Source organism: Triturus cristatus, chromosome 5_2 (genome assembly GCF_964204655.1).
Source record: "Triturus cristatus chromosome 5_2, aTriCri1.1, whole genome shotgun sequence".
Classification (NCBI taxonomy): domain Eukaryota; kingdom Metazoa; phylum Chordata; class Amphibia; order Caudata; family Salamandridae; genus Triturus; species Triturus cristatus.
Genome location: NC_140588.1, coordinates 1,053,092,402 through 1,053,116,477, shown reverse-complemented (window position 1 = coordinate 1,053,116,477; position 24,076 = coordinate 1,053,092,402). Strand labels below are relative to the sequence as shown.

The following is a 24,076-nucleotide window of genomic DNA, read 5'->3' as shown; positions in this document are numbered from 1 at the left end:
TGACCTTATTAACAAGATAGACAGTGGACATTAGCTGCTCTGTCTTTATGTTCTTAAGATGGCATAACAAGAGTCAGGAAAAGCAAATTATCGTAGAGGGGCCGACTGCCACAGTACTCAGCAGATAATCAGCAGGGGAAACTGGGTTAACAACCAGGAGTGGTACCAAAAATCCGTTAGGAAGCAAAGTCCACAATACCTTGAGGAGACCGATGATGGTATGGCACAGCTTAGAGGGGTAGCCCCGCCCCGTCCGACTCCGGTCAGTGATGGGCAAGGACGGGCCCGCCCTTGGCCCGGGCTTTGCCCGGGCACGTCCCGCGCGCGTCCCGCGCAGCGGCTCGTCCTCCGAGCCTTTAACCCTCCCCGGCGCAGCCTGGTGACGCTGTAGGCAGGCGCCCGGGAGAGGGAATGCTGGGGGTGGTAGTTTTTGGAGTGAACCGCCGTTCCCCTCACGGCACTGTAGCAGGCTGGGCAGAGGTTCCGGTTTGGAGAGCCGTTCCCCTCACGGCTGGCAAGGTATGTAGTGCCTTTAGAGATGTCCAAGAAAGCTAAGATTAGCGCGTCCCGCGCAGCGGCTCGTCCTCCGAGCCTTTAACCCTCCCCGGCGCAGCCTGGTGACGCTGTAGGCAGGCGCCCGGGAGAGGGAATGCTGGGGGTGGTAGTTTTTGGAGTGAACCGCCGTTCCCCTCACGGCACTGTAGCAGGCTGGGCAGAGGTTCCGGTTTGGAGAGCCGTTCCCCTCACGGCTGGCAAGGTATGTAGTGCCTTTAGAGAAGTCCAAGAAAGCTAAGATTAGCGCGTCCCGCGCGGCGGCTCGTCCTCCGAGCCTTTAACCCTCCCCGGCGCAGCCTGGTGACGCTGTAGGCAGGCGCCCGGGAGAGGGAATGCTGGGGGTGGTAGTTTTTGGAGTGAACCGCCATTCCCCTCACGGCACTGTAGCAGGCTGGGCAGAGGTTCCGGTTTGGAGAGCCGTTCCCCTCACGGCTGGCAAGGTATGTAGTGCCTTTAGAGAAGTCCAAGAAAGCTAAGATTAGCGCATCCCCGGAGGTGGAGGTCATTCCGGGTCTTGGCTGCGAGGTAGAAGAAGGAATTTCCACCAGTTCTGGTCTTGTAGATGCACGGGATGGTGGCCAGTGACAGGTCGGCTGAACGGAGGTTTCTCTTGGGTGCGTGGAAGGATAGGCGGTTGTTTAAATATGCAGGTCTGATATTGTGGAGTGCCTTGTATGTATGCGTGAGGAGCTTTAAGGGTATTCCTCTTTCGATGGGGAGCCAATGGAGGTCGTGGAGGTGTTGGATGATGTGGTTGCGTTGGTGGATGTCCAGGATGAGTCTGGCAGCGGCGTTATAGACGGTCTGGAGCTTGCAGAGGAGTTTTTGTTGTTTCCGGTATAGAGGGTGTTGCCGTAGTCCAATCTGCTAGTGGTGAGGGCGTCTGTGACAGTTGTTCTGGATTCGGAGGGGATCCATCTAAACTTTTTCTGGAGTATGTGGAGGGTGTTGAAGCAGGCTGAGGATACTGCGTTGATCTGACGGTTCATGGCGAGGTATGAGAATGGACTCCCCATCTTTCCTGTATTCTGGTCCTAAAGTCGCAAACACTCAGTCTAGACAGTCCCTTTTGAATTTGGCAACTTCTTATAAAGACAAGTTGGTTTCCTGGAGTGGTGCAATGCGTGGTTGCTTAGTTGCAAGATAATAAAGAATATTCTTTCTTTTAATATAACTGTTCGGACTGCTAACATTCAATGAGAAAATCCTCTTTTGTCATCAATGCTGGTAATGCTGATCTATATATATCTTGCACGTCCGTCCTGGGTGGTAGTTGGTCTGAATGCCAAATTGCCTCTTATGTGCCTGCCCTTTCTCAGCCTTAACTCACTTTTTCCCTTGTGCAGAGCTTTGACTTTGGATCCCATTTCTCTTCTGACTCTCTGTGTGATATTGGGCAGCTCTGTACCCAACATTATGCCTAGTTTGGCTTCCCTACCATCAATCCTTGCCGGAGTCCCTGACAGTGGCTCTATGAAACAATAAAGAAGCTGAACACAATATATGGTACATTAAAGTGCATGTGGAGAAGATCAAACTGCTCAAATGGCAAAACACACCGACAATGAACTCGAAGGGATGTACAACGAATTCATTAAGACTGCAAAATTGCTCAGTACATCCAAGCAATCTCCAAACTAGGAATGCAGGCAATATAGAAAAACCTATTGCGAACCTTAACTAGAGCATCCCGCCCATCGCAAGTGATGCCTGCGCTCATACTGCAATGTCAAATTAGTACAAAAATGTGTCAGTGATGTGTCATAATGTCAGAGATATCTCCTTTACACAGCTGTCAGCGGCTGGATGCTGGACCAAAGACCAGGTGGCCGCTCAACTCTGGAGAGTTGAACCAAAGGCCAGAGTTTCAATTCTCCACCGAGGTGTCAAAACATTCAAACTCTGCAAACGGTGACATGCGGCCCCACCCCCAACCATAGAAAGTGACAATATCAGCCCATCCACAACCAAGCCTCGGAGCCGAGCCTGGGAAGAGGGACCGGGGCTTGCAAAGATACATGGATCTTGGCAGCTTCTCCAGATGATGATCTCCTGGGCCCAGGACCTGTCGCCTTTCATCTAATGGCCGAGCGCCGCTCCTCCGGCTCCATTAGGCAGCTTCCATGATGGGCTATGACTGCGCTGCATGTCCATCCGCTCGGCCTCTTAACGGGAGAGCTCTGCCTTCCGCGAACTGACAAAAAAGGTGCTCTTCAGCCTGAAGCAAGCTGACAGCAAAGCATTAGAGAGCCCCATGTGTGGCACGCTGCGGGGGAAGGCGACAGTGTAAAATATAGGTGCCGGGCAGGCCACATTGACGTGTAGCCCCAGTAGACGTGTCTTCCTCTGTGATGTCCATGAGAATGACTGATTAAGCGAAGAGATGCCCAGTGTTTGCCGACAAGCTGTCATCACATCTCCAGGGTGGCGGCCAAGGGGAAGTCGCCACTCGACAGACCAGAAGACTAAGCAGAGTCTGTGGCTTCAGCAGGTGGGAAAATGGGCTGCCATGAAGGGCCCGGTGGTACAGTAATGTGTTTATGGATCTCACGAAATCAGGGCTGGCAAGGAGGGGGTTTGGAGGCAGAGGGCAAGAAAGGACACACGATTAAAAACATTAGATGGTAAGTCTAGTGATGGGAGCTATTTCAATTTTACCTGCAAAAAACTCCAAAGTTTATAAACTTTTTATTTTGTGAAGGTTGCGAAGTTCTAACATTTTATTAAACAATTTTCTAATACACAGATTTTTGGGAGAACATTTGGCCGCTGAAGGGAGATTTTGCAGAGACGCTTTTCCCCAAAATGTACTATCGAGAAGTTGTTTTCTTCTAAGTACATCTTTCAACATTTCAGAAGGTGAGACGCTTTTAACATATTTAAGAAGTCTTGACAAAGTTTGTAGGGGAAAAACTTCTCAACTTCGAACACAGTAGTGTCAGGTGTTAAGCACCCAGAAGCAGCCAACGTGTGATATGAAGCGCTTCATACGTCAAGTTATTATAAATGACACATCTTTAGCACAGACTTCTCGATAATGGATCACAGCAGGTTCGTTTAGAGCATGGATTTGTGATCCCTTTCCTGTTAACTATCCTGCGCGCGTGTTCCAGGCTAGGCATCCAGGTGTGACCTTGGACATCATTTGGACCCTGATCTGCCTGTTCACTCACTTTCATCCTTCCGTCAGAAGATTCGAAGAAGATTTTTTATAGCACACACTATTACATTGATAGGGCATTGTAGCGCTTTGGGAATTTCCGGGAATTACTTATTTCCCTGATCACATAGGACAACAGTTACCAAGGGCCTCTTTTTACCCTGGCTTGATTGTATGACTAGCATTTGATTGGATACAGCTCACTACACGTGACTTTGCTGCCAGTGTGACAAGCATGGGGCGGCCATCCCCATAGCGAACTGCACAGAATGCCCTTACCCAACCCCCTAATCCAGGACATCTCTTGTGTCAGAAACGACCCAGTAGACGATGTATCTTCGCAAGTAAGATTAGTTCCAAGTCCCAGGACCCTCACACCGGCCGCCAGCAGGAGAGGCACAATACAACCGTCTCCTCACCGACACGTCCCCAGCTCGAGTGTCTCGCAATCCACCCTCACGAGTTCTACACCTACGCCTGTACAGTCCAATAGGCGAGGTGCTTATAATACAGTAGAATACTCACCCACAAGAACAACCCAACAACATTCTCACCAAGTCCATTTGGACTGTTGGATGAAATGAGTCTATGCATTGTTGCTCGGAGTTGCTATTGTGGGGGTGCCTGCTGACGTCAGCTAGTCTTTCTCACTGTGGGGCAGATTTACGTTCCCTGGCGCATCCCTGTAAATCAGCAGGGATGCGCCAGGGAAGATGCGTCAAGCAAGTTTGCCCTTGCGCCACCGCAGATGCACCGCATTTACAATGCGGTGCATCGTGGCGCAAGGACAAGCAGATGCGTGACGCATCTGCCGGCGTAAGCTTGGCGCAGTGCTGAAGTTGTGCCGCAAGCACGACGCAACTCTAGCAATGTTCCAACCTGCCCTATCCCTAACATGGTGCGTCACGCCTTACGCCTGCTTGAAGCAGGCGTAAGGATTTGACGCACCAGCGTCGGAAAAGTGACTGCGTGAAATCTTGTAGATTTCACTGCATCACTTTTCCGAGGCTTTTTCCGATGTAACGCCCACCCTGCATACATTAAACCTGACGCGGGTTTAATGTGGCGCAGTGCTTTACAACGTGACGCATCTCCCTAGATGCGTCACGTTGTAAATCTGTCGCAACATGGCGCTAGCTTTGCGCCACCGCTGCATCACAAAAGTGACGCAACGGTGGTGCAAAAGTGGCGCACGGGGCTTGTAAATCTACCCCAGAGTCTCTCCTCTACGCCACAAACAGTTGAGGTACTCTGTTCATGTGGCTACCAATGCCGCTGGCTTCACTTTTAAACTATTTTAAACTACCTATCTATGTTTTGTTCTGTGCCAACTTAATAGTTGCAATATTGAAGCACTAGCATTTTTTCGATTCTGAATTTCTTGCATAAAGCTACCTGAAAAACAAAGACTTTCCTGTCAAACTTTTTAATTCCCACCTCCGTAGCTTTAGGATTTCTTAAGCTCACTGGTCTGACATTCCTTTGATGGTATTTTGGGCACATCGAAAATTCCTTCCTTGCAAGATATCATTTTGAAACAAATGTTTGCTGAAAGTCTCCTGTAAGCAATGCAGGCATAGTCGATGCTGCTGTAATTGCATTTGTATAGCGCTTACTGGGGCAGATTTACAAGAAACTGACGCATCTCTGCGTTATATGCGTCGTAGAAGTGGCGCAGTGAAATCTTATACAAGGCTTTCTTGCGTCGGAATGCCCACCCTGCACACATTATACCTGATGCAGGTATAATGTGGCACAGGGCTTTACAACGTGACACATCTCCCTAGATGTGTCACTTTGTAAATGTGTTGCAACGTGGCACATTGTTCACGCCGCCTCTGCATCACAAAAGCGTAGCAACGGCGGCGCAATAGTGTCGCAGGGGGCTTGTAAATCTGCCCCACTATCTCTAACGAGGCATTGAAGTGCTTTATGCCGGACAGCAGGCTGCTCCAGGACCCATGGTTAGAGGTTCTCATTGGTGAGGAAGCCTAGATGGCCGCCTGCCCATGCCTTGTCCTGGAACCAACACGGTCTGTTCATTAACACGTAGATTCAACAAAGCGCATTGTGAAACTTTCCAGAGCAGACAAGTACCAATGCTCTACCCCAAATGAATCTGTTTTACACCTATCAGGGTGTCACAGAGGGGTGTCTGCAATCAGTAAACCCATTTACATGCGCAGAGAACTCTGGAGGCAGTAAACAATTCTGCGCATCTGTGTATCCCTCTCAAGAGGTTGGAAATGGCTGTTCCAAGGTGTGCGTCACCTGGGAAGTTTTAGAACGTCCACAAACTTGTACATTCTTGATCTTTTCACCCTGGAAAGGGTTGAAGATTTCCACCAGTCAAGGGCTGTTGTAAATACCCTTCTGGATTGGACGGCGATTGGATCACTCCCTGATTTGACGAGTTGTAGGGGAAGAGCTCTTTAAAGGGGAAAATATTTTCCTAGCGGAGCTAAGAATGAAATGTGTGTTTCAAGGGGGGATCCTATTCCACCAGCGTGGAGAACGCCGCTTAGTCACAAATGGATCCCGCTTGGACTGTTACACGACCTTCCCAGAAGATCACCTGGAAACCTGCACCAGGCACAGCTTCCCATGGCCCATGTACTTCTGTGAATGCTTGTGGATTCCAGACAGACAGAAAATGGCACCGAGGCTGAGGTAGAGATCTCGCCACAAATTTCCAACTTTCTGTGTAAATCAGGTGTGAAGTGCTGTTTCATACATTGTGAGATACACAGTCACATTATATTCTACGTGTGTATATAGGAAAGAAAAGTGTTTGATTTATCCACAAACACATAACTTTTTGGGGATAAAAACAAAGGTGTGATTAGAAGCCAGGTCTCCATTTCGCTAGGTCATCAATTTACCCTTCAGACCACATCTCAACACGCTTAATGTGGTTAAAAGCACAAGAACAGCATACGGAAAATGCCAAAGAAAAAAATACATCAACAGCGGAGTACCACGATGCACCCTGACCGACTGCAGAGGACAACATGTACACCACAACAGCCAAGCACCGTGGGAGCCAGAACCGACAGGCATGAAAGAGACAAGTGGCAGATAATCAGAGCCGCAGGAGCGACTTGTCCACCGTGCAGCATACGCACATACGCAGAAGTGCACATCGACATTGACAACATCCCGGTACAAACAGCAACCCCTCCACAACTCAACACAGGACACAACTGGTTCTGCAAATGCGCACAACATGGCAAATCACATCTGAAACCCCATGGAAATGTAACATGACAATGTACTAGTTCAACCTGTAACCTGCAATTATGTTTTAATCACACATGCAGTGCAATTGGACATCTTCTATTGTCCCATGAGTGCCATGGACGGCCACAATGTGACACGTGCTCATGAGAAATAAGTGTCAATGATGGAGTTCCTACGGGCCATTCCTGCCGCAGCTGCAGTCGGATGTGGGCCACCTGCCCCATCGTCAACATCATCGTCTGGTACCTCTGGAACTGGGATCCATGGGGCATTGGTGCGAACACAGATGTTGTGCAACACACAACATGCAAAGATCATCTTGCACGCGATGTCCGGGCTGTACAGGAGCTTTCCACCTGTGCCGTCCAGGCACCTGAAACGTGACTTCAACACGCCAAATGTGTGTTCAGTGATGCCCCTGGTGCATATGTGGGCTGAATTGTACTGCCTCTGGGCAGGTGAGTTTGGGTCTCAGAGGGGTGCCATCATCCAAGGGCAGAGTGCATATCCTTGATCACCTGTGACAGTGCAGGGAGAAAAGAGTCAATACTTGGTTCTGCAGGATGTGATGGCAGGCCCACTAATACAGTGACGCCTGTGCTGGCTGTGTGTGGGTTGAGTGTAAGCAAGCCCTCAGGGAGTAGCTGGTGCTGGCAATAACTCCAACAGTCATCAGGCACTCAGAAATGCAATGTCAGTACAACAAGGGGGAATGACGCGAGTCGCCAGGGCTAGTGGCCCTGGATGCACAGCGGCCGACACGGGCCCACCGCCACGGAACGCTGACCTGCAGGAGACTGAGGTAGGGTCATGAGGGCAGAGCAGGGCCTCACATGTGTCATGGGTGCCTTCTGCAGAGTGTCACAGGGAGAAGGGGTGGCCTACCCCCAGGGAATGTTGCAGGGAGGACATGCCAGCTGTGTCTGGCAACATGGCGGATATGAATTTCACAAACCCAGGCCAGACACCAAGTCTGTACCTGTCCGTTGCTGATGACAACCACCAGGCCACAGGCACAGACACAAACGATGTAAATGTTGTAAATGTTGTAGACTTGTAAAGCGCACAGCTGCCCCAGCAACGGGGCGTCCCGGCGCTGTAGACCGCTGGGGAACCCGTCCTGGCTATCCCTGTGAGATGGTCCCTTTCTGGGTATCTCCAAGGTGAAACCAGGCATCCCCGGCGTCTGTGGGGGGCCGTTGTAGAGATGAGGCAAGCTTAATGCCCAGAGTTGCCGAGTGTGTTCCTGGTTAGAGTAGGTACCGAGGCGAGAATTATCGAGTCCGTTTTGACCCTGGTCCACGACCCTGCCGCGTCGGGAATTGAACCCTGGTCCCTGGCCGATTCTCTGCTTACGGGTCTGCCGCCTCTAACCAGTGAGCCACACCTCTCCACTGTTCCCCCGGAAGATGATGGTCACTCATGGTGCACAGGGTTAGTGGCACCATGTGTCACAGGCCTGCGATATGGAATTATGCCTCAGTGATCGAAGGGAGTCTTGTGCTGTGGCCGCTGCTACAGACTTGGGGTCACTGCCATTCAGGACTCAGGACACTGTTCCGCATGTGGGAGCTACTGGGCCGAAGAGAATGCTGGTGGGGCATGTAAATTAGTAAGGAGTGATGTGGACCTGCGTCGGGGGGTGCCAGCGATGGTCTGTGGAGGCTGCAGAGGTCACAGGACTGGGGCTTGGTGCTTGCACCGGCACGTGTTGGGCCCTCGTTGACACACAATGGTGTTGGCAGGTGAGCAGTGCGGCACTGGTGCGCTGGGGTGGGCAGGGCTGGTCTGTACATCAGCGTCCTGGGGTGCAGCAGGCGTACAGGGGCGCAGGCCCCGCTGCTCATGGCGTCGGCCTCGTGGCGGGCCCCACAGCACCACATGGTCAGTGACGCTGGCCTTCCTGGGAGTGGACCACGCCCTGCGCAACGGGGTTTGTCACCACACCCCTACACAGTCCTGGCGTACTCAGGGCCAACCCACTACGCTCACGCACACAGGGGGGACGCAGCGTGCGACACTTCTGCTATCTGTTCCACGGCCTGGGGTGACATGGTTGCATACACTGCTCACTACTCTCCAGCCACCAGCAGTTGTGGTCTGCATGGAATATCAGTTGTTTGCATTCCCATGTCTGTCCTGCACATCCACGCCTCACTTCTCGTTGTGTACATTCCCACTCATGGGTCACTTGCATCCTCGCACATGGCTGCATTCTGCTTCTCCACACGTTCAGCTGTTGTGTGGCTGTGCTGCCATGAAATGTCTGTGTTGGGTGCAGAGGTAGCCCAGGATGACCATGGAGTGATGTTGTCATGTCTGGTAGGTGGTCGTGTAGTGTGACATGTTGTATGTGGTTTGGTCACGTGTGCATTCCCACTGTTGTGCGTTGTGTGTTGGTGGCTTTGGTGTGTGTGATGTGTTGATTTGGCACTTACCAACGAGCAGTCCCGTTCCTTATGTGCCATCCTGGAAGCGCTGGTTGATGACGGACTGTCAGAAGATGAAGGAATCATGCCCACTGTCTGGGTAGTTGGCAACGACATTGGTGAAGTGTCCCCAGTGGTCCACTATTGCCTGCACATTGATGGAATGCTGATGCTTTCTGTTGTGGTAGTGGTGTGCAGTATCCGCAGGGGGCATAAGTGGAACATGTGTGCAGTCGATTGCCCCCAACGTGGCCGGGAATCTGGCTATGGCGTAGTAGCCTTGCTTAGTCTCCAGCTGTTCCTGCGCAGTGTAGGGGAAGTGAAGGTACTGGGGTATGAAGCTGAGGATGGCATCCAGGACAGGTGTGATGAACTTTGATAGGGCTGGCTGTGAGACCCCTCCATCTCTGGCAGTTGTTGGTTGGAAGGTACCAGAGACCAACAGGTGCAGCACAGCCAGCAGCTTCGTCTGTGGAGGGATGTTGGTTCTCCGCTGTGTTGGGACCGTCAGCCTGTGGGTCATGTGGGTCATGATGCGGAGGTTGGTTGCCCTGTTGAACCTGTAGTGGGCAATGACTTCCTCGGGCGTTAGGTCTGTGAGAGTGGTGCGCTTTCGGTTGGTCTGCTGTCTCACTCTGCGCTGCCTCTGTGGTGGTTCGGGGGGGCGGGTCTGGATCCTGGGGGTGGTGGCGGTCCTGGGGTGGTGGCAGTGGGTGTCGTGGCCCTGTTGGTGCTCCGAGCTGCATGAAGAGTAGCTCCATGGCGTCGTTTGTTCTTCGGGTGTGGCTGTGTGTGTGGCCCCATTGCCTACTGCAGGTAGTCATCCGTCTTTACACCTGATTGAGGCAGGTGTTAAATATCTGCGGCTACTGCGGCTTATCGGCTGTTTTTGGTTCAGATCTGGCAGTTCGTTGTGAAAGTGGTGTTGTGGTTTTTTCGTGTGTTTTTGCACGGGAAAGCCTACTCTGCATCTATTTAGGGTTAGTTGGTGGTGTCCGCCGTGGTGATACATTTTGGGGCAGTTATCGCGGGAATACTGGCGATGTCTGCAGTTTGCACCAGCTTTTAATGGGGGGTTTGGTCTATCTCCACTTTTGATGCAATAAGGTGGAGATAAATCAGAGAGAAGTCCTTGTGAATATCCCCCTTAGTTGTTATTAGTGAAAAAAATAAAAGTAAGCAGGATTTGAATGTGTTAGCTGCTAGTTTCCGCCTGTTCTCTTTCAGTGTATTTTTTATGTATTAGCGGCTCAAGCTTGTACTAAAGTTTTTTTAAAGTATAGTATAATGGATAGTGAAAGCCTTCTTGAATCTTCACCTGTTTAGGACAGAATATGTACTGCTCTCTAATGTTAGCGCCCTATCTTCACTGAAATACTTAATATTCATACCACAACGCTCAATAAGTGCCAAATTGATGGATTCCACATTGATAGAGGCCTCAGCTTCAAAGTTGACAAAGCTTAGATGTAGACAGAACTGGCACCTGCAGAGTGAAGAACCTGACCTAAGAACATTGAAGTACACGCTAGTCCTACCTCAACTTTAGAGAGGAGGACCCGTCCCGCTCACCAACGTCTCAGGCGTGCACCTAACTCCACTGAAGTGCGCCGTCAAGTCAGACTCACAGTTATCAAGGGTTCAGGCAGTATGAGAAGGTAGGACTGGATGACCTCCACACTTAGGGGTCTCCACTAGGCAACCCTACTTTATGTTCAGGGTGCATCTTCATCCCCAAAGCTGTGAGCTCCCACACACTTTGCAGCAAGATCCCCACGGTCTTTCAAACACCCGAAGCAGTGACGTCGTCAGGCTGCTATATCAGCAGTTGTAAGCGGCTGTCTTCCCCGCTCTACATGTCCTGTGTGAATGAAATGTGCAGAGAGTGCTCGCCGCAGGAGCAAAGCTTTCCAAATACTGGACAAGACACAATTCTGAGGTCTGCTACGAAGGAAGAGGTGAAAAGCTAAGCCCGGAGCTGAGGCTGATGTAACAGTACCGGCAGGGATATGGTCTATGTGATCCTACAATGGTCTGGTTTTTCAGGGAATGGATGCAATGCCTGAAAGTTTCCAATGAGTAGGCAGATCTAAAGAGTTGAGCACGGGGAGATCGCAGGGCGCAGCTCTGTGGAATCCTAGCCCTATCAAGCCAGGAACGGGGCAGGGATAACTAAAGATATCCCTTATAAATGTACCCGATAGATGTGGTGCTCCATCCCGCAGGATATTCTGGTTTTTCTGGGATCCATGGACTGCAAAGTCTGTTGGTAGTCCTAGACATTGGCTTCCAAGGGCCATAGGCATCTCAACCCATTCTAAGAAGGTGTAAGGCACAAAGGTTTGAGCGGAGTCAACAAAATTCAAGCTTGTTGATTCCTTTGGAGGCTGTCAATGGGTGATGTGCTGAGGTGAAAATATGCCTTGGAAGAGATCGACAATTCTCGCAATCTCTTCAGTTGGGGTGTGTTCACCAAATCTCCATTTGATATTCACCCTAGAATGCTGATTCCCCACCAAATCTACTCCCACATACATTTAAACCACACCGGTGTAATATTTCATGTGAGTAAATCGTTTTGCATGTGAAAATCATGTAGTTCTATAAATGATGTAGACAGATTTAGGCCAATGCTCATGAATAGTGCATAGAGAACACATGGAGTCAGGAAAAGGAAATTGCTAGGAACAACCGGCGAGTGCCGGCGTCCCGGCCAATATTAAAAAACAGACGCATAATTTCCCTATGTCAGTCAAAGGCGAGACTGGAAAAAGTAGTGATACCTCAATATGTACTAACTCAGGCTGTCCAAGCACTGCAGTTCTCGCCTCCAGTTGCATAGAATATTGGAAAAAGCTACTTTGTCCTTATGTTTCATTAGTTTGTTTCCTTAGCTGGCAAGGCGAGGCATTTAAGGGTAGTAATAAATAATTATAATTTTTAGATTTATACAGTGTGGATTATCACTCGTGAGGGTGTCCATGGGCACAGGGAGGATTAAGTGATTTGCCCAGAATCACAGGTTGTTGAGCTGACGCCGAGACGCAAACCCGGATCACCAGCTCCCGAGTTGTCAGCTCTGGCCGTTGTGCCACACCCTCTCCCCAGGCCAAATCAACAGTACTGTCCTGCACACCAGCACCATACACCCTAGACAGGTGGATAAAGCTAACATAAATTGAACACACCATCACATGGACAACATCATATAAGACACTGATCCAAAGAGTGATATTTATTTAGAAAACACCGACTTGAAGCTGAGCAATGGACAATAGACCCTTTCTACCAATAGAAAGACAGAACAGCACATTTACCCATGCACCCAACCCATTTAGAAACGTGACAATCAACAAACTATCTACTAACCACCCACAAAAAAACATAACATACACTATCAAAAAATGATTAGTTAAGTTTAATGGATTGACTTCTCAGATCCGTATGAAAGGATGCCCAAAAAGAATTTGCTGCAAAAGCCATAACAGTTATAGGGGGGAGGGCGGGGTAGGGGTTTTGGGGGGTAACATAGCATAACCTAACTTAAACTAACTTGACATAACATAACATAACTTAAACTAACATGACATGACATAACAAAACATAACTTAACCTAACATGACATAACAAAACATAACATGAGATGATTGCAACAAAGAGAACAACATTGAAAAGTTAATCTCGTTCTGCGGGCAGCGGAATGAGCCATTTCTGCAACAGAAATCTGCTTTCCATAATCTTCCCATTACTCACACTTGGAATGTGTTCTCTTTGATAATATTCATTTTTCTGCCCTACTCTGCTATTTCTTTTGTTCCATTCGTGGGAATGGAGTCTTTGATATTTTTTAATTTAGATTTGTGGGTCTATACATTACCAGGAAGTGTTAAATCCTGTTTGCATCACTTAGCTGGGAGCAGATACAAGTGCGGTCGGCGTACCATCCTTTGGTACTTATCATACTCACATTCAATAACGATGATTCCACGACTTTCTCACGGGCGTCTGACAGATCTCATCTGAAAACACACATTTCTCTCATTTGTGTTGGCGCTGCGACATAACACGGATAACCAATATGATAGAAGGCGCATAGCGCTGCCATACATTTGTCCCGCGCCTTCCTAAGCTGTTGTCATCGCCATTGGTACATACTGTGACTTTTTTCTTGGCCCAAAACTCTATTCACTGAACCTTTTATGCAGATAGATAGTGGCCTCTAAAAAACTTTGCTAAGCCTCTTAAAGATGGCTGCCAAAATAAGCACTTCAGCTCTGTTTTTACCATCAAAAGATGGCTGCCAAGAAAGATGCAAATCATGGAGCAATAGTGGAGCACTGGTGATTGAAGAGAAGGCACACATCCTTCACAGTGCATTACATTACACTCCACCATTTAAGATTCCTAACGTCACTGACATCTACTGTATGGTGTATTTTGTCACTATGGTTACATTTGAAGGCAGCGTGACAATTGTGTCAACAGTAATGAAGCCTGCATGGTTTGGCTACAGGAGGAAGACAGCATCAGGGTCTAAGCGCTAAGATGTTGATGCTAGCAAGGAGATCCGACTTTACCCACTAATGTGGCTTCTGAGGAGGATGAGTTAAGACATAAAGATACAGTCTTTCATCAGGTGACACGTGGAAGCGAATAACGTCTAGTCTGGGATTCACGCTCACAGAGGCATCGAAGCAGTTTTTTAGCTGATCAAAATACAATATTCCATGTTGTTGCTAAGGATGAGACAACTCTACTCGTACGTCTGGATTTGTCAGCAGCTTTTGAAATCCTGGACCACTCTGAGCATTTGACAAGGATCAAGACGCGTGTTGGAAGATTAGAGGTACCAGGAAGTCACCTGAGTCCTTCATTTGTGGAAGGAAAGGAAGCTTGATGTTTACTCAGAATCCACAGAGACTATTGGTGTTACTTTTGGGGAGCCACAGGGGTCATGTATATCCTCCTTCTTTTCAACTTAAATGTACAAGTTTTGCAAATTCTGCTCTTACAACTTGGAGATGGATTTTAGAACTGAGCCGATGACACACACATTGTTTTTCCTCTTTACCAGGACCCTGTGTTAGGTGGAAGGAAGCTTGCTGAGATATTCCATAAAAACAGAGTTGGATGGATTGCAATTAGCTAATTCTCGGACAGAGAGAGAGAGGAGTGATCAATGTTTTAAGGTGACCATAGCTGTTTACATCTAGTTTAATGCATGGAACCGTGAATTTGCCATCAGCCAGATAGTCAAGACATTGGAAGTTATATTGGACTCCAGAATGTCCTTTTGGTCTAAAGTCAATGCAAGCTGGGGAGATTTAAACAATACAGGCAAAACGAAATCACATTTAAAAGTTTGAAATCGCAGATAGTTACAAGAGAATCATATGAAAATCAGCAACACATCGAATATTCAGTAGAAAGGAGGGCTGAAGAATCGCTTCCTTTGTTGGTTGTTTGTCCTTCTCAGGATGGCGGTGTTCGTCAAGCGCTTCGTAACTGATTTCATAAAGCTGCTCCTGCTGCTACACAATGTTTCCATCCCGGTAGTCTCCCAACCTTCTGGTGATTGTCAGTATGGAGTCTGTGGAAGAGAACAGGCTTTTATAAGCTTTAGCAAAGTGAAATGCCTTGTAAGGCAGTAGGTAGTGAGGCACCCTAAAGCGATAACTGAGGCCACCTTGTGAACATCCTCTGAGGATTCCAACCTTTAAAAGATCCACTTGTACTAGCAGAACTCTACAACAAATGCCTGTATCCCAGGTTCTTGGATTCAGTACTATATAAATTAAATATTACAATAATCCTCCTCGGGGCTCCATCAATTATTGCCACTATCGACAACCGATGCGTGGGCCACCAGATCATCATGTCTCGTTGATTGTCTAGCATAAAGATCTGACGGTGGATTTTGTATCCACCAGTGTTGTGGGCTTCATCCACTGCCACAGTCATGGCACCAACATCCATGGTCAAGGTTCTCCTCCAATGGGACTGATGCTTCTTCACCAGAGCGGCTGTGCCGGCTACAAGAATAGACGCGTTGGTCGAGTAACACTCATCACGTCTGTTGCTGGGCGTCTCTGCCGACCGGAAATTCACAAGCAAATGTGAGCATTCGAAATGCACTTCCAAAGCTGGAGTATGAATCTAGGGAACCCTTATCCAGCATCCCTAACATACTTGAGAGTTTCTCAGCATGTTAAGGATGCTACACTTACCATTCAAAAAAGTCATTTAGACATGATGGCGGATCAGCCTGTTAAAACTAAGTGGTTACCGGGCCACCATTTGTGGTGGGATTACCTGCGGACATTAATGGGGCTTATGTCAGCGCTATAGGAGTTTATGGTTTTGGCACATGTACTATCTACCTTACTCTATGTAGTGGCGGATTACAAGTTGGAAGAAAGGCTATTCCTATGGGGATACTGCCACCTACCCACTCTGGGTTCACTGGTAGCAGATTCACCACTGATTATGAGACATTTCTGTGTTACAATGGGTCCAGAATTAGGACTACACATGCTGAACATGGCAGCAGTGTCACACTGAGAACTAACTGATAATTATCATTGATTCCTTAGAAAAATAGAATGCCCACAATTTGTGGCACCTTTTATAATACTGAAATAAATAAAAACATATGTGGAGATATTGCATGTTTAATGAACAGTGTAACTCGTATGTGGTTACCAGTTCTAAGTTCTTTGCTGCTGGCTAACTGTGGGGCGTGTCCTGTGTGGTGTGTTGGAGCGCGCTGGTGTGTGTGTCACCATGACTGCTGGTGTCTCTTGCAATACATCTCTCTTGGTTCATGCTGCAGCTGTCCATTTATTCTACAACAATTTTAGCAGCAATTTACCTGGAAGTCAGCATCTCAGGTGATGGAAAAAAAGCTAAAAACCGTGGCGAATTAGACCCGTAAACCTGATGTGTGAAGTGTCAGAGTCGGTTTGTATCAAGGCTGTTTATTGGGTTTGGAGCTCTCCTTTGGAAATCAGTTACCACCAACATTGTGGAGTTGTTAACTGGTCAATGGTTTGAGACTGGAATTGCGGTAACAAACCACTGATGCATAGTTTTTTACTAAATTGCGGTTTGCAAGAAATGTCCTTTTTACGTCCTTTACACAAACGACTATTCCATAGGGGTCACAAAACTCTTTTTACGAATCAGAAACACATATCTGAGCCATACAACGGGTTAGTGTAATTAAAAGTTTTTGTGAATCACAGGGTTTCAATCACAAAATCCTTCAGCACAGCAGACCCCAGATTTGCAAAATTTGTCAATGAAACTATGACATCCCCTAAGATCTGAAAACAAATGCAGAAGTCAGATGAGGCTGTGGACACATTTGTAGAGAGACTGCGACAACTTGCAATCAAATGCCAGTTCAGGGGCATGATGGTTGAATTAAGTATTGGACAATTAAAGATGTGGTAAGAGTGGTCACTTTGCTCACAAAAGGCAGTGGTAGGTCTCGTGTGCGAGCAGAGTGAGGGGCCAGAAAGTCTACTGGACATGGGGGGACCTAGTGGAGTATTAGGGAAGGAAGAATACATAAGGAAAAGTAGAATTTAGACTTAGAGGACAAGGTGTAACCTTGATGGTGACTCAAGGTCCATGTATCGCATCATTCCAGGGACTATGTTTCAGGAGAGTTGGCCTAAAGTTGAGTTGGAACCCAAGCACATTGATCCCAAGGGGTAATAAGTAGGTGGTATTAATGTTTTAGGGTACATGTGGGATGATATTGTTTTTAGAAGGACTATTGAGGGCAAGGTATGAGTTTCTTGGAGGACACCTCCCATTTTAGGCGGGTCCATCAATAGGGCATGTATATTGTTGTCAGATTAGATGATGGTGGTGGAGGACGCACATTCTAACTAAGACAAGGCTGCTATATGAAAGCGGGTTGGGAATGACACATCTTCTGTTTTTCCAGTCAGACCTGAGAGGACAAGAGCTCAGTCTGTTCTCTTCAATCCATCACCCAGGCTTCTAAGAGTTCAGCATCAGCCACTGGCTGTCCATATTGGTATCATCAGTTGACATGCAAAATTTGCAAGCTGTACCCAAGGATAAAGTTAGACCGTGGCAGAAGATAGATGTAAAACAAGAGTTGTAGGAGCTGTAAGACAAAGGAGGGCATACCGACTGGATTCTTTTGAATACATGAGATTTTATCCATGCAGATGCAAAGGTTGTGATCGACAAACCATCCCAGGGCGACCGATTGGTCAAGGATGTCTAGTGAAGATGACTAGTGGTGCAATTGCCTCATCTTCAACCATCCCGAGATGGGCTGATTATTAATCGACTGACTCTGTGGGGGAAAGGGCAAAGTGGAAGCGGCCATAGCAATCCCCAGACGCAAACCACTCTGAAATGACCGCATTCTCCAAGGTTTCAGAAGGGCTTGCGATAGACTGAAAATAGTCAGGGACATGTGCCTCTAGCAGTTTCAGTTTCTTATCAATGATATGATGATCCCCTGCCTGACGTACAAAGGGCACATATTCCCCTAAGTGAGTTGCTGGGATAGTGCGAAGTACAGGGTCTGTGTGGGGAGAAGGTCTTAATCCTCTCCACTGGACGGGGATCCCCTGGGGATCCTGATATACTTTGTTTGCGCGCCCCGCAACTGTTCCAAATATAGTTAAGAGAAGCGATAGCCTAGAATCAGCACCAGCGTCTCAAGATTTGGGGTAGGAGCATGGTTCTTATCAATGTTTAAACAAACATAGAATACTTTATCTGGAGAGAAGCTGGCCAACTTATCGCGTATTTGCATGAAAAAAGACATTTCTGGCTGATGCTGTAGGCGTAACCTCTCTAAGGACCTGAAGATTTGTTTTTGAGAATTCCTTGTTTGAGTAACGCAAGAAGAACAAAGATTACTGTAAAATGAGATTAACGTACATATATATATTGCATAGCTGCATTTGTATCTATGCCTTGTTTCCTGCATGTAGGTGTTAATATGGTTGTGTCAATAGTTGTACATATAGCAGAGAACTTGCCGCAATGCTGATACATGTGTTTCTTTGCCTCTTGTGAACATAAAGCTTTGCTAAAGGAAGGATTCAAAAGAACTGAGGTACACGGCTCAAAGCTTCATTAGCAATCTTGGCTAGCACACTAATCAAGAGCCAAAATTCTTGAAATCGATCCTCCTGGCTAAGGAAAAGCAATTGTGGCTGCGTAGCATATATATTGCAAAAAGACAAAGAAACCCAAATACAATTGGTCAGGGACCTTTGGGTAATTGAACTCTTTCTAAAGACAGTGGTCCCCAGACAGACAATAAGTTATAGTCAATAAATATAGACCCAATAAGTACTATATTGTAGACATCTGTCCAGCCGGACAGATATTTAATATTCAATCAATTCAATATTTACAGAAAGTAAACACAGAGCAGTTTAAGTGGGACACAAGCCGGCATTCAACTTTAGTAAGAAAGGCATACAACATAAAGTAAGGGGTTCAGTCAAGGGAAATTGTTTGTTTTCAACACATTTCTTTTAGAACAAACAGAGTATACAAGAGACACCATTACACAAAAAATTAGAACATTTTCAAAAAGCGTATATGGTGTACAAGGTGTCGACGGCATTTCGATCCCTTAAGAAAATGCTCGGATCATCTTCAGGACATTATAATATGCAAGCCTGTTTACATATGACTTTAATTGCTAGAACCACGGGCCCCTATGGCCACTCAGTCCAATTGCGTCCTCAGCCCATCCAGCCCCACTCAGATTGGCTGCATCTCAGATTTGATGATCATTTCCCATCATGCATGCTGCAGGCCACATTCCAGTCCCATTACACCATCTTAGTGCTTCCAGCACCTGCTGCTGACATCTGCCTGTAAGCTGCAGATCACACATTTCAAATAGTGTAAGGCAGCCCAAGTCACTTATACCCATCGCTGAGAACTGTTTGTAATCATTAAGTCCAATAAGTAGAACAGGAGATATGCAATTTTAAAGGTTTACGTAAAAATAGCACCAAGAAGCAGAAAGTGCTTACTGTGTGTATCTGGTTTCGCTAGACAGGAACAACGTCACAAGTCAGACCGACTGCAATGGAGTGCAGGCCTGAGACAGGGTCAAGATTAGTCCTGTTTAAAAAGCTACCTTCTCAAAGGCTGGAGCGCAGGGTTCAAAACTTCAAGATTTCACAGGAGAAGCTCAACTGATGCCAGCCAAGGGTCCAGGACCTGGGGAGGCACCTCTTGGGAATCAGGAACTCATTCCAGCAGCGGCCAAGAGTTCAGGCACATCCAGTTACAGGTCTAGGGAAGTGATGTTACAGGTCCAGCCAGGGCCAGTTGCAGTAGGTCAGCTCTGCAGCTTGTGTCCCTGTAGCTCAGGGCAGGAGATCAGCCACCTGACCCTCAGAATGACTCTGGTAGTCCTGGATTCAAGGAGATGGTCCTCTCTTCTTCAAGCAGCAAGACAGGCATCCATATCCATTCCAGGTCTAGGCATGCCCAGTTGCACTTTGGTTTCCCATTATGATGTACCTGTTGTAAATGAACTTGCAGCAGAATTTGGAGTGCAAACTACAGGCCAAGGTTTCCAGTCAGATTACAAGGGGCCAGTGATTCAGTACATCCCCTTAGAAGTGGGTAAATGATGCTGGACACATTAGAATCCCACCAACAAAACCCATTGAGACAAGTCTATGCTGCAGAGATGTATGTGCACCCTTCAAGTTCCAAGTTCCAACCAGAGTAAACAACTCAGTGGGTCAATGCACCACTGGAGAGATCTAGCTGAAAGTCTTGCAGCTGCGATTGTCGTACAAATATGTGAAAGGCTGAGACAAAAATCAGTTACCCACCCCCACACACTCACACATATTTTTGAGCCAGAGCGCATGCAGACCTGCTCCATATTTATTCCACTTTTACAAAATTTAGCAACACCCTGTATTAAATATGTAAGTAATTTCTGCGTTTTACCTCAGGTGTTTGTATATATACTAAGGGGAATATTTACATGCTCCTTGTGGCACATTTCCGCCACCAGAGCATCACTTTTGTGATGCTTCGGTGGCACAGTGTGCCAGCCCATTCCTACAAGGCCACACAAAGCCACTTTGCGTGGCTTTACATGGCCTTGTAGATATGGAGTAAGGCAATGCAGCACAAGTCGCTGCGTTGCCTTACTCTGTGTAAAAAGAGCGTTCCTTGGGAATTGCATTGGGTGTTCCCAAGTAACACTCATGTATTTTGACGCATTCCCAGATTTACAAGGATTTGTAAACCTGGGAATGCATCAAAAGCCTACGCCTCCCCAGGGGAGGTGTAAGGGTGGCGCAACAACGAGAAATACCTTTATTTCTCCTTGTGTTTTCCTCTTTCTATGTGTGCTGCATTCTGCCCAGGCAGAAGAAAGTACAGGGATGCGTCCTATTGCTGTAAATCAGATGTATCCATGCACTTTTCTAATAGCGCAGCGCAACACAACAAGCTGGCTTGTGGCACTGCACTGTGTCATTTTGTTCTAAATATGCCCCTAAAAATTTACCAAATGAGTATTCACTCACAGCTAAAACACAGAGGGGCTTATTTACACACCCCTTTCATTGCCGGTGCGTCACTTTCAATGATGATCTGGCAGCCATAGTGCGGACCCATATCTACGAGGGCACACAAAGTCACTTTGTGTAGCTTTTCATGGACTCGTAGATATGGTGTAAGGCAACTAAACGCAAGTCTTTGGGTTGCTTCAAACTGCATCAGGGAGGCTTTCCATGGGTGATTTTGCGGTGGGTGTTCCCACGTAACACCCAGGGTGTTTGAAGCATTCCCAGATTTACAAGGATCTGTATACCTGGGAATGCGTCAAATCTGCACACCTCCCCAGGGCAGATGTAAATAGGAGAAATATATTTCTTCTCGCTGTTTCTTTCTGCATTTTGCAGCACACGTAGAAAGAGGAAACTGCCTCCATGGATTGTTTTTGTGCTGGAAGGTGACCTTCCCTACACCAAAACAATCCTGCCAACAACATACACCCCCTTGCACTAAGATGCAAGGGTGCCTGCAGTGGCACTAGGCATCCAAATTGTGCACCTGCGCTGGCTGAAAAGAGAGGAATGCACCATATCTCATAATTATTGTGCAATCCTGCCCTTTCGATGTGGCTCAGGCCAGCACAGCAAAAAGACTTGCGGCACTTCACTACGCCAAATAATTGTAAATGAGGCCCAGATTTCAGGGAGGACAGCCACAAATACACATTTCAATTAAACTTTACTTTTCTAGGACCATCCATTGCTTTAAAAACCAGTGGTCTCTGGGAGGTAAGTAGGGCTCCATCCATTTTTCATGATTTGTTGCATTTGGGGTGGGGAGGACTCTCTGAAAGTACAGGCGGCAGAGCCTTCCTCCTCCATTAGTGGTTCCCTGGTGAATATCCCCAGTTCCCCGGATAAGAAGGAAGGCGGCATTTAAGCATCGCGAACCCGCTTCTGCATCCTAAAACAGATATCGTGATTGTATCCCTAAACCAAAAAAACACAGCAGAAGGAAGCAGGCTCAGCTTTTAACTTGCCTTTATTATTCAACACACAACTGCTCCCTGTCACTCCTAGTAAACAGCCTGAATTCAGAAAAGGGGGACCAGACTCAATGTTATCGAAGTGAGTCACCGGGTCGAAAGGGCTGCAGTGCTGTATAAAAAGAATCTATTATTATTGCTATTATTGTGTTGTGATCTCAGGTACACAACATTCCAGCATTGCATCACTGGAATGTAGAATGTCAAAATGTGCCTTGTAGTAGTGGATTCTATATTGGTCAGTTACCTGTTGGACGACTGAGGCTGTGGCTAATAAATACAGACCAAGAAGTATTCCGTCTATTGACTCTAATTACAATATACGTCACTACACATTGGCAAACTGGAATGTAGTGTACATGACATCACAACATATTGTTATTGGTATTATTGTTATTGTCATCACCGTCATCATCATCATCCAGGTATGGTGGTTCTCGCGCCTACATCATCCGTTAGCGGATTCCTTTTACTCTCCTGGTGAATGTCTCTCTGTAACACCCACATTCACTCTGCCATTGTCTGTCTGTCTTTCACCCGTGCCCTGTCTCTGTTTCCAACCAGTTCGACTGCTTCCTATCACTATGTCGCATGACTCTGTCACTGCCCCAGCCCGGTCTACTTACAAGTGCTTGATTCTCTCTGTCTGCATGTTACTCTCTGATTCGCTCTGTCGTCATCAATCCCACTCCTATTCTCTCTGTCATCCTCAACTTATCACTCTACAGTTATACTTCACTTCCTCCCTGTCTAACTTCCAATCTCTCTGTCTGTGTATACCGTTCCACTCCCCTGTTCTCTCAGCCGCTATCTCCACGTAAGTCTCACATTCTCGGTCGCTTCATTCCTGTCACCCTTCCATTCTCTCTGTTACCTTCCGTTACTGTCACATTCCAATTGTCTCTGGAACTTTCCGTCACACTCTTGGTCTCTGTGTCACTATCACCCTGTCACCCTCCCATTCTCTAGTACCATCACACATGTCATACTTACCTTCTCGCTGACGCGGTATTCCTGCCACTCTCTCATTCTCTTGGTCACTGTAAGACATTGGGTTTTTGATTGAGGGGGATGAAAACCCTTCTCAAGCAACAACCACAATCCTTGTCAGATTCAAACACAAACGTCACTAAATTAACCTGTATTAACCCTGTAGTAGCTTTGCACAAAAGCAATCAGCCTTAACTTAAAGGCACTGTGTTAAGTATTTATGCAGCACACAAACAGTAATAAAGTAGAAACACAGCACAATTGAAAATCCCACATCAATTTAGACAAATAAGAGCAAAATGTAATAAACAAAAAGGTACCAAAACAACAAAAATTCAATCAGTACAACCAGAGATATGCAATTCGAAAGGTTGAGTACCATTGGGTTGGGTTAACAATAAACATCCGTTATTTAGCGCCAAGATACCCTTGGGTGAACGTTCGCTTTACAAATACATGTTATGCTATTTTATGTTTAAGTAAAAATAGTGAAAAGAAACAGAAAGTGCTTACTGTGTGTATCTGGTTAAACTAGACCGGGACAAAGTTATAAGTCAAGTCAGACTGACTGTGATGGAGTGCGGGCCGGAGACAGGGACCAGATTAGTCCTGCTTAAAAAGCTCCCTTCTCAAAGGCTGGAGCGCAGAGTTCAAGATTTCACAGGAGAAGCTCAACTGAAGCCAGTCAAGGGTCCAGAACCTGGGGAGGCACCTCATGGGAATAGGGAACACAGTCCAGCAGAGGCCTAGAGTTCAGGCCCATCCAGTTGCAGGTTTAGGCAGCTTCAGTTGTAGGTCCAGGCAGGGCCAGTTGCAGTAGGTCAGCTGGTAAGTTGCAGGGAGCCCTCTGCAGCTTGTGTTCCTGTAGCTCAGGACAGGATGTCAACCAAATGACCCTCAGAGTCACTCTGGTAGTCCTGGGTTCAAGGAGATGGTCCTCTCCCCTTCAAACAACAAGGCAGGCCTCAATCAGCAGGGCAGTCATCTGGTAGCAGCAGGGCAGTCCACTGAGAAACAAGGCAAACATCAAACAACAGTGCAGTCCTCCTCTGGAGTACAAGGCAGTCCTTCCATAGTCCTCTACTGGTCCAAGGATGTACTGAAGAGTGGGTC

At 47.2% G+C, this 24,076-nt stretch overlaps 1 long non-coding RNA gene across 2 annotated transcripts in view; it reads right to left on the bottom strand.

Annotated features, from left to right (window-relative positions):
* Positions 1 to 24,076, bottom strand: part of LOC146829652 (uncharacterized) — a 204,832-nt gene that overhangs the window by 162,002 nt on the left and 18,754 nt on the right. The window lies entirely within an intron of this gene.